We start from the raw sequence: 12,901 nt of genomic DNA, 5'->3' as shown, positions 1-12,901 counted from the left end.
TCCTAAATTTCAAGATTGATTATGACTTCCTTTGTCTTGCTAATTTTGTTGGATCTTGTTAGGAAATGGATGTCAATCCTTCATGGAAGTTGAGTAAAACACAATGAAAACTCTTCTTTAAATGCTTATTCTTATTCTCACTGCCGGTCTTTAAAGTGCATACTCTCCAAGGGGATGTTTTCTATGGGAGGCAAATTGGAACAAGTCGCGGGGCAGGAAATCTACTAAACTGCTGAATTTGCATGTGAATCACATCAAAGAGTGAAATTTCTAACATGTATTTAGGATTTCAGTGATGTTCACTAACACAGTTAAAAAACAGTGGAGGAATGCTGTGCAAGAGAAACAGATTTTCAAGAATTTCTTCAATGGATTACTTTCCCAATTTGTCTATGTGGCTATGAGGTTTCTCCCTTTCTCACCACATTTTAATTGCTTAATATCCTCAACGAGGCTTGCTTTAGTTCGCTGTTCCCTAGAATTGGGGTAAATGAGTGACCCCAGGAAGGGATACACATGTTTGTCATTCAAAAAATGAATATGAGTTTGTTTTCTGGCACAGTAAAATATATTTTCTGGCACAGTAAAATATATTTCTATGGCATAGCCTATAAAATGCAAGGTAAAGAAAATAATGAAAAATACCAACACTTTCATTGCCTTCACATGAGCTTCAGGGTTGGTGTCTCTGAATCCTGTGGCATTGATTTGCATCTGTCTTTTATGTGTCCAAAGGGAGATGATTAACAAGAAACATGTAATTAAGGATAGTGTGAAGATGAAAAAGACGCCTCCTATATTTTGCAAAACCTGTTGAATAAAGTATTCATTTTTATGCATGTTGAATTGCCAGGTTGTGTTTCTATTCTTCATTTTATTATCATTAAAAAAGCCTTCTTGACTTGTGGAAGGGTAACTAACCATGAAATAAGCAAAGATCCCATCATAAGAGAAGGAATTCTACTGATTCTCATTTTCAACCAGAGGAATATGTAGTGGGAAAAGTTTGCTATCTCCAGGAAATAGAAGATGTTGAGGCTGGTGGCAAACCAGATAGTTGATTGATTGATAATTACCCACATGTAGCTAATATATTCAATTAGGTTATGAGAGTAACACCTATCTGGAGGGAATACCCATATAAAGCCATCTATTATTATTATCTATATCAGACAAATTCTAGAAATAGCTAAGCCTGTGAGAAGAAAGCCAAGCATAGAGAGTTTACTCAAGCATAGTTGATGCACTACACAAGTGCAATAAACCCATTCCCTAAAACTCCCAGGATTGACACAACAGCTGCAACAACAAAAAAGATGCCTTCCATTATGCTTAGCATATTGTTCAATCCTTAATTTAGATTCTGTTACATCTATTTTAGATTACCTGTTGCAGACTGGGCATATATTGGCTGCCTGATGGAAGAGTGCTTTCCTTCTCTTTCATTATATAAAACTTAAAAGTGCCCCAATAATGCCTGTGATAGAATTAGAAATATCTTCATGGACAACCCTCCAATTACATGTGTAAAACTTAGCTCATTTAGAAAACGTGTAGTCAGCCTCAAAGCTTACCTACAATTTGTTAAAATGCAAATGAAAGTTTCTGTTTCATATATTTTACATGTTCTCCTGAGACTATTTGCATTCATTATATCTAATTGTAGAGAATGAAAGTCAAACAAGTAACTTCAGGATACAAAACACAACAGGAATGAAAATTTGATGATCTTTTCAACATCAAATCATCCTCATATTGTTTGTAATCAAAGTTTAGATACATAAATACAAAGTGCTACATAGAAGAAATACATTAACTTAGCCATTATAGACTCTTTGATGCTTAATTTGATTTTTAATTATAATTTAAGTTCAACTCTGAGTATTTTAAGTTTCACAATTATCTCACAAAGTTAATGCTGGGGTTTTTATACTCAGAGTTATTGACCACCAGTGATATGAGGGGCTCTTAGACAATTTTACTTTGATGGCAAAACTTTATTCCTTATTCAGTATTTATTAAATGTCTAAATATACCAATTTCTCTTCAGCTCACTGAGAAAATATAGTAGTAGACAGGGTATTATATTTTTTGTTATTTATGGAGTTTGTGTTCTAATGAAGGAGGCAGAAAACCATCAGGTAAAGGCTAAAGCATTATATTAATTCCAAATAAAAAGTGAAATCCAATCTTTAGTGATTCCTTATTATGTACCCAACACTATGTTAAGTACTTTATGGTCATTTTCTCATTTTAGCTTCACAAAAACACTTCAGACCTTTAAGATAGGGACTATATTTATCTTTTGTAAAAAATTAATAAGCTTATAGAAAAGCTTTTTCCCAGTTATGCTAGCATGAGTTCATGAAAGAAATCACACAATGAGTTCACAATGAAATGTCATCGAGCATAAGAACAGCCTGTGAATTATATTTAGCAAAATAAAACAGACAAACCAATGAAAAGCAAGAGGCAAACAGAGAATTCACATGGACTGCACATATTGGAACGACCAATGAGACTATATATAGATGTATTTACTATGTACATGCTGTTTAGAAAACAGGATGCAATTCAGAAAAGAGCAGAAACAAAAGACTATCAGAAAAAATGGGACTATATGGGGACAATTTTTGAAGAAATGAAGAATAAAATCGCATTAAACATAAATGGACTAAATACTTAAATTAAAAAGCTAGTATCAAACACAAAGATTTTAAAACTCCAACAATATACTGCCTACAAGAAATACAATTTAAATATAAAACATCAGAAGGCTTCAAATTATAATGATAGACTAATAGACAATGCCAACATTACTCAAAATAAATCTTGTATAGTTCTATTGATTTCTAGAAAGGAGGACTTTTAGTTAAAAATCAACACTAGGGAACAAATGGGGAGTGTGTTTTATGATTGTAAAAATGCTCAATTTAGCAAGAAGTCGTAACAGTTCTAAATTTTATGCAATAAATAATCTATAAAACATTTTGAGCACTAAGAGAAAAAAATCAGACAGTGAATTACTACACCCACCCTACAGAAAATATTTTTTTTTGTATAACAAGCTCATATGCAGCTTATCACAGTCAGACTTTCTGCTGAAACTTGTGACCACTGGAGAGATTATAGAAGCATTTTATGGAGGGCTCTTTTACTGTGGGCATTGCCTTAAGACCTTGCTAGAAAATACCTTGGTATGCAGGTCAATGAACTAGGCAATATTGTTTCAAGGTGACATCATTCTTGTCATGCAGTTGCCTATTATCCTACCCTCCACAACTCTATAGTATAGATAGCTGTTTTGGAGTTTTTTTTTGTGTGTAGATACATGAAAGAGAGTCTACCACATGCCTTACCACATATTTATGCACCATACTAGTTAGTACATAATCATTCACTTTTCTTGTTCCCATTGAACTAGCCACATAATTAGTCTTTTGAATATAGCCCAATTATCACTGCAAATGCCAGGTGCCAGGGTTCATGTGTGATTACTAACCAAGCAGCTCACAATTCACCTCACTGACTACTCTGATGTACATCTGTCTGTACCAGTGGTCCAAGTAGAGGGGTTTCCCTGCTGGAGCCATCTGTACACCAACCTTCATCTTGGATGGGTAACATTCATTCTCTTACTGGGTCAGACACTGGAGCAAAATGGGGTAGAGAGGTGTTCTTTGCATTTAATAAGTCTAATACAGCATGTAATTCTAAGCTTAAGGGATTCATTGCCAGAGCACTTTAATGTTGTAATTAATAATTAATAATTATAATGTTGTAATTATAATGTTGTAAATAGGTATGCCATTTATTCACTGTAGGTGTCTGGGCAGCAGAAGTGGGTCATTTGTATTTTCCTTCTATCCATCCTTTGATTGATAGACCCAGTCTCACAGTCACTAGAATGGTCTTTGTGAACAATTCCACCTGCCATACAGCACAATATATAGTATATTATTGGCACTTTCTGATAAATGTAGAGTATCTAGCTTTGTCTCCTCCTCATAATTATGACCAAAATCCTAAAGAAGGTGATTCACCATACTCTGTTTGCCTTAAGTGACACTCATACCCTTAGGAGTGGCAGTAATGTCAAAAGCATAGCAATGCTCTCTAAAGGGGTTCCTAGGTCTGATGCACTAGCACTTTTGCTCACTCAGAAACTTATTGCTGCAATGTGTCCCAGTCCCAATGTGCCCCTTTTCTAATAAGTCTATAGCGTGGTCTTAATCACTGGGCTAAAGGTGAGAAAAATAACTCTCTAATAACTGAAAAGACTAACAATACTTTGGATTTCTTTTACTGTTTTCAGAGTTGGAGAATGTTGGACTTTGTCAATTACTGTACCTGGTATCATAGTCTTACCTGATGCTAAGAACTCCACTACAGGCCCTAGGTGTTAAATCTTCTGGGAGTTGATTACCCATCCCCATTCACACTGATGAGCACACAGTACTATAAGACCTTTCTGCAACACATTAAAATCTTCAAAGGTTAACATAAACTTGTCCATATAATAAAATCTAGGAAGAGAAGATGAGAATGAGAACAAAGACACTTCTTATCCACTATTCCATGGCAAATCCTGGGGCTGTGAAGATGTCCCTGGGGCAACACTCAAAATGTCATTGGCGACCTCACCAGGTGAAAGCAACCTGGTCTTGTCATTGTTTGAAGACAGGAATGATGAAAAAGGCATCAGCCAAATCTAAGACAGCATGATGTGTTCCAAACATAGACTTTATGTGGTCAACTACCTGAGTAATACTGGGTCTGACAATAGTCTGCCTGCTCATCCTGGAAAAAGTGCCACACACCTAATGACTGAATATCATTAGGGTCAGCAGAAGATCAAGGGGAATACTTTGATGGTAATGCTATTCATCAAGGTAGGTACCATCCTTTCTAGGATGAGTTTGTGAACTTCATTGTCAGACCTTAGGGTGCTTGTCTATATTTTTCTCAGACTGTCTCTGCTTCCAATAATTCATGCCACATTTGCTACAACATTAACTCTTATTGCTTCCTTTCCTCATTTCCCTTCCTCTGTGGGTTTTCTATTGGCCCTTTTTAGCTTTTATGAGGTTACGAGGGGACTGGTTGCTCCCAAGTCTGCTATGGCCTCTCCCCCATCATATACATTCTTTTTCACCATAGGACTCAACAAAGATAGCAAAGGGCTGTGCCATTCTCTCTTTACCTCCTGTAGCAATTTATTTTTCATCTTAACGGTAAAAAATGCCTTTATTAGGTCCTGCAGACAGTTTTTAACTGCTTCATTCATTTAACTGAATGAAGCGTAGACAGTTTGCTTCATTCCTAATTCTTGGAGAAGCTGCAGGCCCTCTCCAATTGACTGTCAGGAGGTCTACCTCCTGGTAAATCTCATTTATTACGCCAAGCCTCTCTTATTGTTAGAATAATCCTATTCCCCACAATCATTCCTTGTGTTTGCCTTGTGTTATGAAGGTGTTGCTGCAGATCTGTGTGAGTGGTGATGCCACTGATTTTTCTCCTTCATCTTGAGCTAAAAAATACCCCATCACCCTCTGTGTCCCCACAGAGAACTAACCAAGCTGTCAGGGGTCCTCCAAGTAGTCATTTAAAGGCTTCTGCAATCTCTGAGAGTCAGCACAGTGCTATTCCCTGATAGTGAGTCTCCTGACTTCTTTGAACTCCATTTGTAGTACTTGTTAAGCTTTCCCTTTCCTTTGCATGAAGGGTGAGCTTGTCAGTGATCTCATTTGCCCTCCTTCTCTATGCCTTTTAGGTTTAAGAGTTTTTCGTTCCATAACATCCCCAGGAATTCTGGGTTTTCATATCCCAATTGAGCTTAGTTTGACTGATATTATTTTGGTTGTTTCCATTTTTTCCCTTGGGCAGACAATTCTACATGTTAATGTTTCAATTTTTGTTTGTCTTCAGTTGTTTCCATGAAGTTAGATGCAAGGCGAAAAGTGAAAAGGCACAGGTGTTTTACTAGTTGAATTTCTTCCTCTGGCTGTTTAGTTTTTACTTCCGTTCCTAGTTGGGCCTTTGTTGCCAAAAACATGGCTCTCACAATTGGCCAACTCACTGCTGTGGTACGTGTGGCCCTCGGTCAGTTAAAAAACTGTCCTAGGCCAGCAGACATTTTCAGGGCACTTAACCACTCAACTCATGCAAAGGTTCAAAAGCATCTAACAAACATGCCACCCCACCCCATATGGACATTTCTGGTCATCCTGAGATTTCTTAAACTAGATGCTTCATTCCCTTTATGCACTTCTTGGTACTCCCTGCTTCCAGAGGGCTCATCAGATGTTCTACGGTGAGCAGGTGTATGCCCATCTATTGCAAAAGGCAGAGGGAGCTGAAGGACTGAACAAAGAGGCTGACAAACCCATTTTTTAGAAAGAAATATTTAATGGAGACTTATGAACAACAGCAATGTCTTGGGCTACTGGCCTTCAATATGGATCTTATGTATAGCAAGGTTTGAGGATAAAATTTGTGCAGCTGATCATGCCTCAGATTTTCTTGGTGAATCTATGACCACTGTTGAGTGTAGGTAAGTGTCTTTTCCAGGGGTTATCTAGGTTACAGGCAGCAAACATTGGTCATGGTGGTGATTTTGGGTCAAAATGGCATGACTCTTGCCAAGGAATGAGCTCTTTTCTCTCATTGACACATGCTAATTTATGTATTTATGTGATACTTGTCATGTTTCCATACATACAATGTTTAGTGATCAGACCAGAATAATTATCATATCCATCAGTCTAAACTTTTATCATTTCATTGTGTTGTGAACCTTCATATCCTATGTCTAGACATTGGAAGTGGTACATTCTTGTTAACTATAGTCATCCTACAATGGTAAGACATTAGAAATTATTCCTCCTATCTAGAACTCATTTTGTATCCTTTAACAAACTTCTCTCCATTCCTGCCTTTGTTCTACCCTTTCCAGTCTTTAGCATCCTCTGGTCTATTTATACTTTTATGAGATCAACTATTTTTAGCTTCTGTGTATGAGTGAGAGGATGTGGTGTTTTAACTGCACATTAGAAGCTCATTTCACTTAACATAATGCCCTGTAGTTCTGTACGTGTTTCTGTGAATGGCAAAATCTATTTTTTTTATTTTTATTTGTAGGTAGCAATAGTGTTTGTATATCCTACCCATTTTTAAACAAGTGATTTAGTTTTAAATGATCATGTATAGGTAGGAAAGATATCTGGCTTAGGCCTCTCCAAAGCTAGAAGTGACATTTGATACCATCAATAAACCCATACCCCTAAAAGGTAATCCATTAATGAGAAGACAAGAAAATAATATATATACAGCCAAAGGTTACAAGTAGAAGTACTTACTTCTCAACCACAACACTGAATGAAAGAGGAAATTAAAGACCTGTCATTCCGAGAATTTCTAATAATATCTTTTCAAACATATGTATTTGGGACCAGAACTTGTGCTCTGTGTAGCTTAAGAAATTAAGCTCTGTATTATAGCTCAAGAAATTACCAACTGAAAACTTTAGCTTAAAGGAGTTCAAGGCTGGTAGTGACCCCAGTCAGCCTTTGCAAGCAAAGTCAAATCGTTCTGGCTGAGTACACTGTAAACCTGACATCAAAGAACAATCACAGATAAACGTTTAATGAAACAGAGTCCAATATAGATTCACAAAATACAGGCAGATTGAGCCAGCACAATCAAAATCAGTACAAACACCAAAGTAAATAATCAGACCTGCAAAAACAGCAGACATCAGAGTTGGTACTTGCTTAGTTCACAGAAACACTAGGGAAGATTCTTTCTCTCATTTCTTAAGGAAAGTTAACCAAACAGATACTATTTTTTTTTTATCATTTCTTGTCTTTATTTAATTTTATATCTGTGATTACATAAGTTATTACATAGAAAATTACAGAAGACTAAAAGGAAATAAAAATTATCTTATTCCTGGCTTGGCACCTGTGGCTCAAGCAGGTAAGGCACCAGCCACATACACCTGAGCTGGCAGGTTCGAATCCAGCCCGAGCCCGCCAAACAACAATGACGGCTGCAACTAAAAAAAATAGCCGGGCATTGTGGTGGGCGCCTGTAGTCCCAGCTACTTGAGAGGCGGAGGCAGGAGAATCACTTGAGCCCAGGAGTTGGAGGTTGCTGTGAGCTGTGATGCCACAGCACTCTACCCAGGGCGACAGCTTGAGGCTCTGTCTCAAAAAAAAAAAAAAAAATTATCTTATTCCTACTGCCCACAGATATATCCATTCATCCAGTTTATAAATAAATCAAATTAAAACAGACTTCTAAGCAAAAAATGTAATATCCGTTTATCTATCTTAAAATCTTTCTTAAAATCTATATTGAGACATATTGACAATGATTAGTTGAGTACAGCAAAAGTGCATAATCAATATCTCTTTCATGTATTTTGCTGTTTTCTAATTTTAGTTTCAATAAAATTGTATTATTTATGAAATTCCATAATTTTAGAGTGAAAATTGGAGCAAGTTCTAAATGTTTCAGTATAACTACATGAATATTGGCAAAAACAGTGGTAGATGAAAACAAACATTAAAACACAAGTCTACTTAAGTTTATATAAATTAGAAACCTATTTCCTGAAACACCACTATGAAAGAGCAAATTAAGAAAAAATTATAATGCATAATATGTGGGGAAGTCTTAATATATAAAGTAATCTCTAAGTTTGTAAGAACAACCACCACACAATTAAAGATGAGAAGCATACAAATGAAAAATCCCCCCAACGCATATGGTATTGGATAACAACCCTCTAAAAATGTTTAACCTCCCTAGTAGTCAAACATATAAGAATTACAGAGATGTTTTTGAAATTAAACTATTATCATTGGAAATAACAGCTTGCTTCATTTTGTTGCTGGAATAAAATATTTTATTTTTATATTATTTTAAAATAAAAAATTATTAAATTTTCAGTTTTCTATTTCTAAAGGGAAATGTATCAGTTCTGCAAAAAAATTGATCAGATTCCTTCCCATTGGAATTTCCCTTAACAATGTGTCTTAATACTGCTCTCTCCATATACTAGTCACACCGGATCTTCAGCTCCTTTAATGCTCTAACCCCTTGTTGCCTGAAGACCTCTTTACACACACTTCTTTACTACCCTGAATCCCTCCTGCTCTGCCCACCTTATTCCTACTAATTATTCAGATTTTGAACTACAGCATCTTAACCCCTGTGACATCTTCTTTACTCTTAGGACCAAGTCAAAAGTCATTTGTTTAACATTCTGTAATTTTCCTCCCCTAATACTATAAAAAAATAGTTTAGGTGATTTTTTGCTACTTATTTGTTTTGCTAAAATATGTTATCAATTAAATTGGTGCCTTGTTCAGTACTATATTCTCACCATCTAGCAGAGTTAGCTTTGAAAAAAATGTATCTTAAATTAATGAATGGCATTTATGCTCTACATCCTTATTTGTATCAGTGCAAAACTGAAGACAACAGAAATACAAACAATATGACAAAGATTAAGGGTACTATTAATATTATAGATAAGAAAGATTATGCATCCTGAAAAATGGTGATTACAAATAAAGTTTTCAAATGTGGGAAATGAATAAATTCTAATTAAATCTACAGAGAGAACATAATAGTTTATACTATATAATTTCAAATAAACCAATTATGTAAATTTGGCTGAAATTGGGTAATTCCATTAGTTATTTTTTTTGATTATTTCTTAAATATCTGTTCATTCTAAACTTTTTAGTTTAAAAATATATAAATATTGATTTGGGAACCTCACATAGAGAATGGATTAAGCTTTTATATTCAGAAATATTACAGCCATCATCAGTAAGTATAGGATCAGGGCATTTTTCAAAGTTGCCAAAATGTCACTTAGTTCATATCCTGGGTTGGATATAAAAATTCACTTTAAAAATCTGTGTCGGAAATATGACTCTGAGTATAAGTTTGTGTATGTGAATGTCTGTGTGAGAGAGTGTGTGTGTTGTATGAAACTCTAGAAGAAATTTTATATTTCACACCATTTGTATCAGCCTTATGTCTCTTGTTCAAGCATTATGTTGAGTCCTTTGCATCAGTACTTCTAGTAGAATCTTTACTCAACTCTAATTGAGTAAAGAGTAAGACGCGTTCATAATTTTGCTTCCTCTCAAAGCATTGTATCTGAAGAGTATCAAGATTCATTGCATTAGTGCTCTGATCCTATCTTCCATGAATATTCTCTGTTTACCTAGATGTTAGATATTAAACAGGGCAAATAAAAGCAACTTTTTAAAAGAATAAAAATAGTGCACCCAGTGGAAGCACCCATCTGTCCTCTTCCATGTTCTAAATGTCAAGATTGCTCATAACTTTCTAACCTTAGTTTCTTTTTCATTGGAATTCTTGGGGAATGGATGTCAATCTTTAAGAGAAGTCAGAAAAAGCCAATGAAAAGTCTTATTTAAGATGCTTATTGTCACCATCATAATCTTTACAATGAATAGTCTCCAAGAGAATGTTCTTTCTCTGGGAGGTGCTTGGAAAGAAGTTGCAGAGAATAAAATATACTAAACCATGGAATTTGCTTGTGAGATTAAAATCTCATCAAAGAGTGAAATTTCTTAAAATGTACTCATATAATTATGGAGGATTTCAGTGACATTCAATAACACAGTTAAAAACCAGAGGAAGAATGCTGTGCAAGTGAAACAGATCGTCAAGGATTTTTTCACTGGATTATTCTGCCAATCTGTCTATGTAGCTCTGAGATTTTCTCCTTTTTCACAACACTTTAATTTCTGCAGTACCCTCAAAGAGGCCTGCTTTAGATTGCTGTTTCCTAGAATTAGGATAAATAAGTGACCCTAGGGATAGATGGCTGTGGTTGTCGTTCCAGAAACGAACAGCAGTTTGTTTTCTGGGACAGTATAATATGATATTTTTATAGCATAGCCTATAAAATGCAAGATAAAGAGAATGATGAAAGATAGCAGCACTTTCATTGCCTTCATGAGCTTCAGTGCTGGGGTCTCTGAATCCTGTGGCATTGAATTGCATCTTCCCGTTGTGTCTCCAAAGTGAAACGATTAACAAGAAACATGAAACTAATGTAGGACCTTCACATGAAAGCTATAACCCAGTTACAACCTAAGAATAGGGAGAAGGGGGAAAGGGAGGGGAGGGAGGGGGGAAGTTGGTGGAGGGAGGGGGATTAATGGGATTACACCTGTGGTGCATCTTACAAGGGTATATGTGAATCTTAGTAAATGTGGAATGTAAAGGTCTTAGCAAAATAACTAAGAAAATGCCAGGAAAGCTATGTTAACTAGTGTGATGAAAATGTGTCAAACGGTCTATGAACCAAGTGTATGGTGCCCCATGATTATACTAATGTACACAGCTATGATTTAATTAAAAAAAAAAAAGAAAGAAAGGACACTTACAAATAAGTACCCACAGGGCATCTGCAGAAACATATTTGTTATAAAAAAAAAAAAAAAAGGATGGTGTAAAGAAGAAAATGATTCCCAGATTTTTTGCAATGTGTTAAACAAAGAAGTCACTTTTTTGCATGTTGAGTTGCCAGGTTATGTTTCTAGTCTTCATTTTCTGATCATTAATATTCTCTGCAAGTTGTGGAATAGTAATTAACCATGAAATAAGCAAAGATCCCTTTAGAAGAGGAAGGATTCTACTGATTTTACTTTTCAACCAAAGAAATATGTAGTGAGAAAAATTTGCTATCTTCAGGAAATAGAAGATGTTGAGGCTGGTGGCAAAACAGATACTTGAATGATTCAAAATTACCCACATGTAACTTAAATATTCAATTAAGTTACTAAGGTAATACATATCTTGAGAGAATATATGTATCCATCCATCTACTATTATTACCCAAAACAGAGAAATTCTAGAAATTGCTAAGCCAGTGAGAATAAAGCCAAACATAGAGAGCTTCTTCTTGACACAGTCGACGCAGTACACAAGTGCAATAAACCCGTTCCCTAAAACTCCCAGGATGGATTCAATAATTGCAACAACAATAAAGATGCCTTGCACTATGCTTAGCATATCTGCTGATCCTTAGTTTAGATTCTGTTACATCTATTTTAGATTACCTGCTCCAGACTAGGCATATATTGGCTGCTTGATGGAACAATGATTTTCTTCTTTTTCATTATATAAAGACTTAAAAGAACCCAGGAATGCATTGTGATACGATCATAAATATCTTCTTGGACACCCCTCCACTTACATCTACAAAAATTAGCTGGTAAGAAAATGTGTGTTCAGACTGAACACCTGCTTATAATTTGTTAAGATGCAAATAAAAGTATCTCTTTCATGGATTTTACTTGTCTTCCTGAAACTATTTTGCATTCGTTAAATTGAATCATAGAGAATGAATATCAAACAGGTACTTACAGTATGCAAAACACAATGAATGTAAATATTTGACTTCATGTTTTTCAATATGAAATCATTCTCACTTGCTTTGTAATCAGAGTTTATATATACAAATGCTATATAGAAGTATTAAGCAAACTTAGCCATTGTAGCCACTTATTCTGAATGCTTAATTTTATTTTTCATGAGAATTTAAGCTTCAATTATGGGTCTGCTAAGTTTCACAAATATTATCTCACAAAATTGTTCCTGGAGTTTTGATACCCATAATTATTACACCATGAATAAAGAAGATTATATTGACCATTATAGACATGAAAGGCTCTTGGGAATAGTCTGTTCATTTAACATATTCTACTCTGATGGCACCCATCTATTCATTAATTTTCTAAATGTCTAAATACACCAAACTCTTCTAATCCTATTGATAAAATACATTAGTAGATAGGATCTTATGTCTTTTATAATTTATGGAGTTTACATTATAATGGAAGAG

At 35.2% G+C, this 12,901-nt stretch overlaps 2 pseudogenes; both read right to left on the bottom strand.

Annotated features, from left to right (window-relative positions):
- Positions 1–390: 390 nt before the first annotated feature.
- Positions 391–3,611, bottom strand: LOC128561941 (taste receptor type 2 member 10-like; annotated as a pseudogene).
- A 7,140-nt stretch (positions 3,612–10,751) lies between these two features.
- Positions 10,752–12,069, bottom strand: LOC128560740 (taste receptor type 2 member 10-like; annotated as a pseudogene).
- Positions 12,070–12,901: the final 832 nt, after the last annotated feature.

This window comes from Nycticebus coucang, chromosome 12 (genome assembly GCF_027406575.1).
Source record: "Nycticebus coucang isolate mNycCou1 chromosome 12, mNycCou1.pri, whole genome shotgun sequence".
Taxonomy (NCBI): domain Eukaryota; kingdom Metazoa; phylum Chordata; class Mammalia; order Primates; family Lorisidae; genus Nycticebus; species Nycticebus coucang.
The sequence above is the reverse complement of the archived record's forward strand: the minus strand, read 5'-3'. Positions and strand labels throughout refer to the sequence as shown.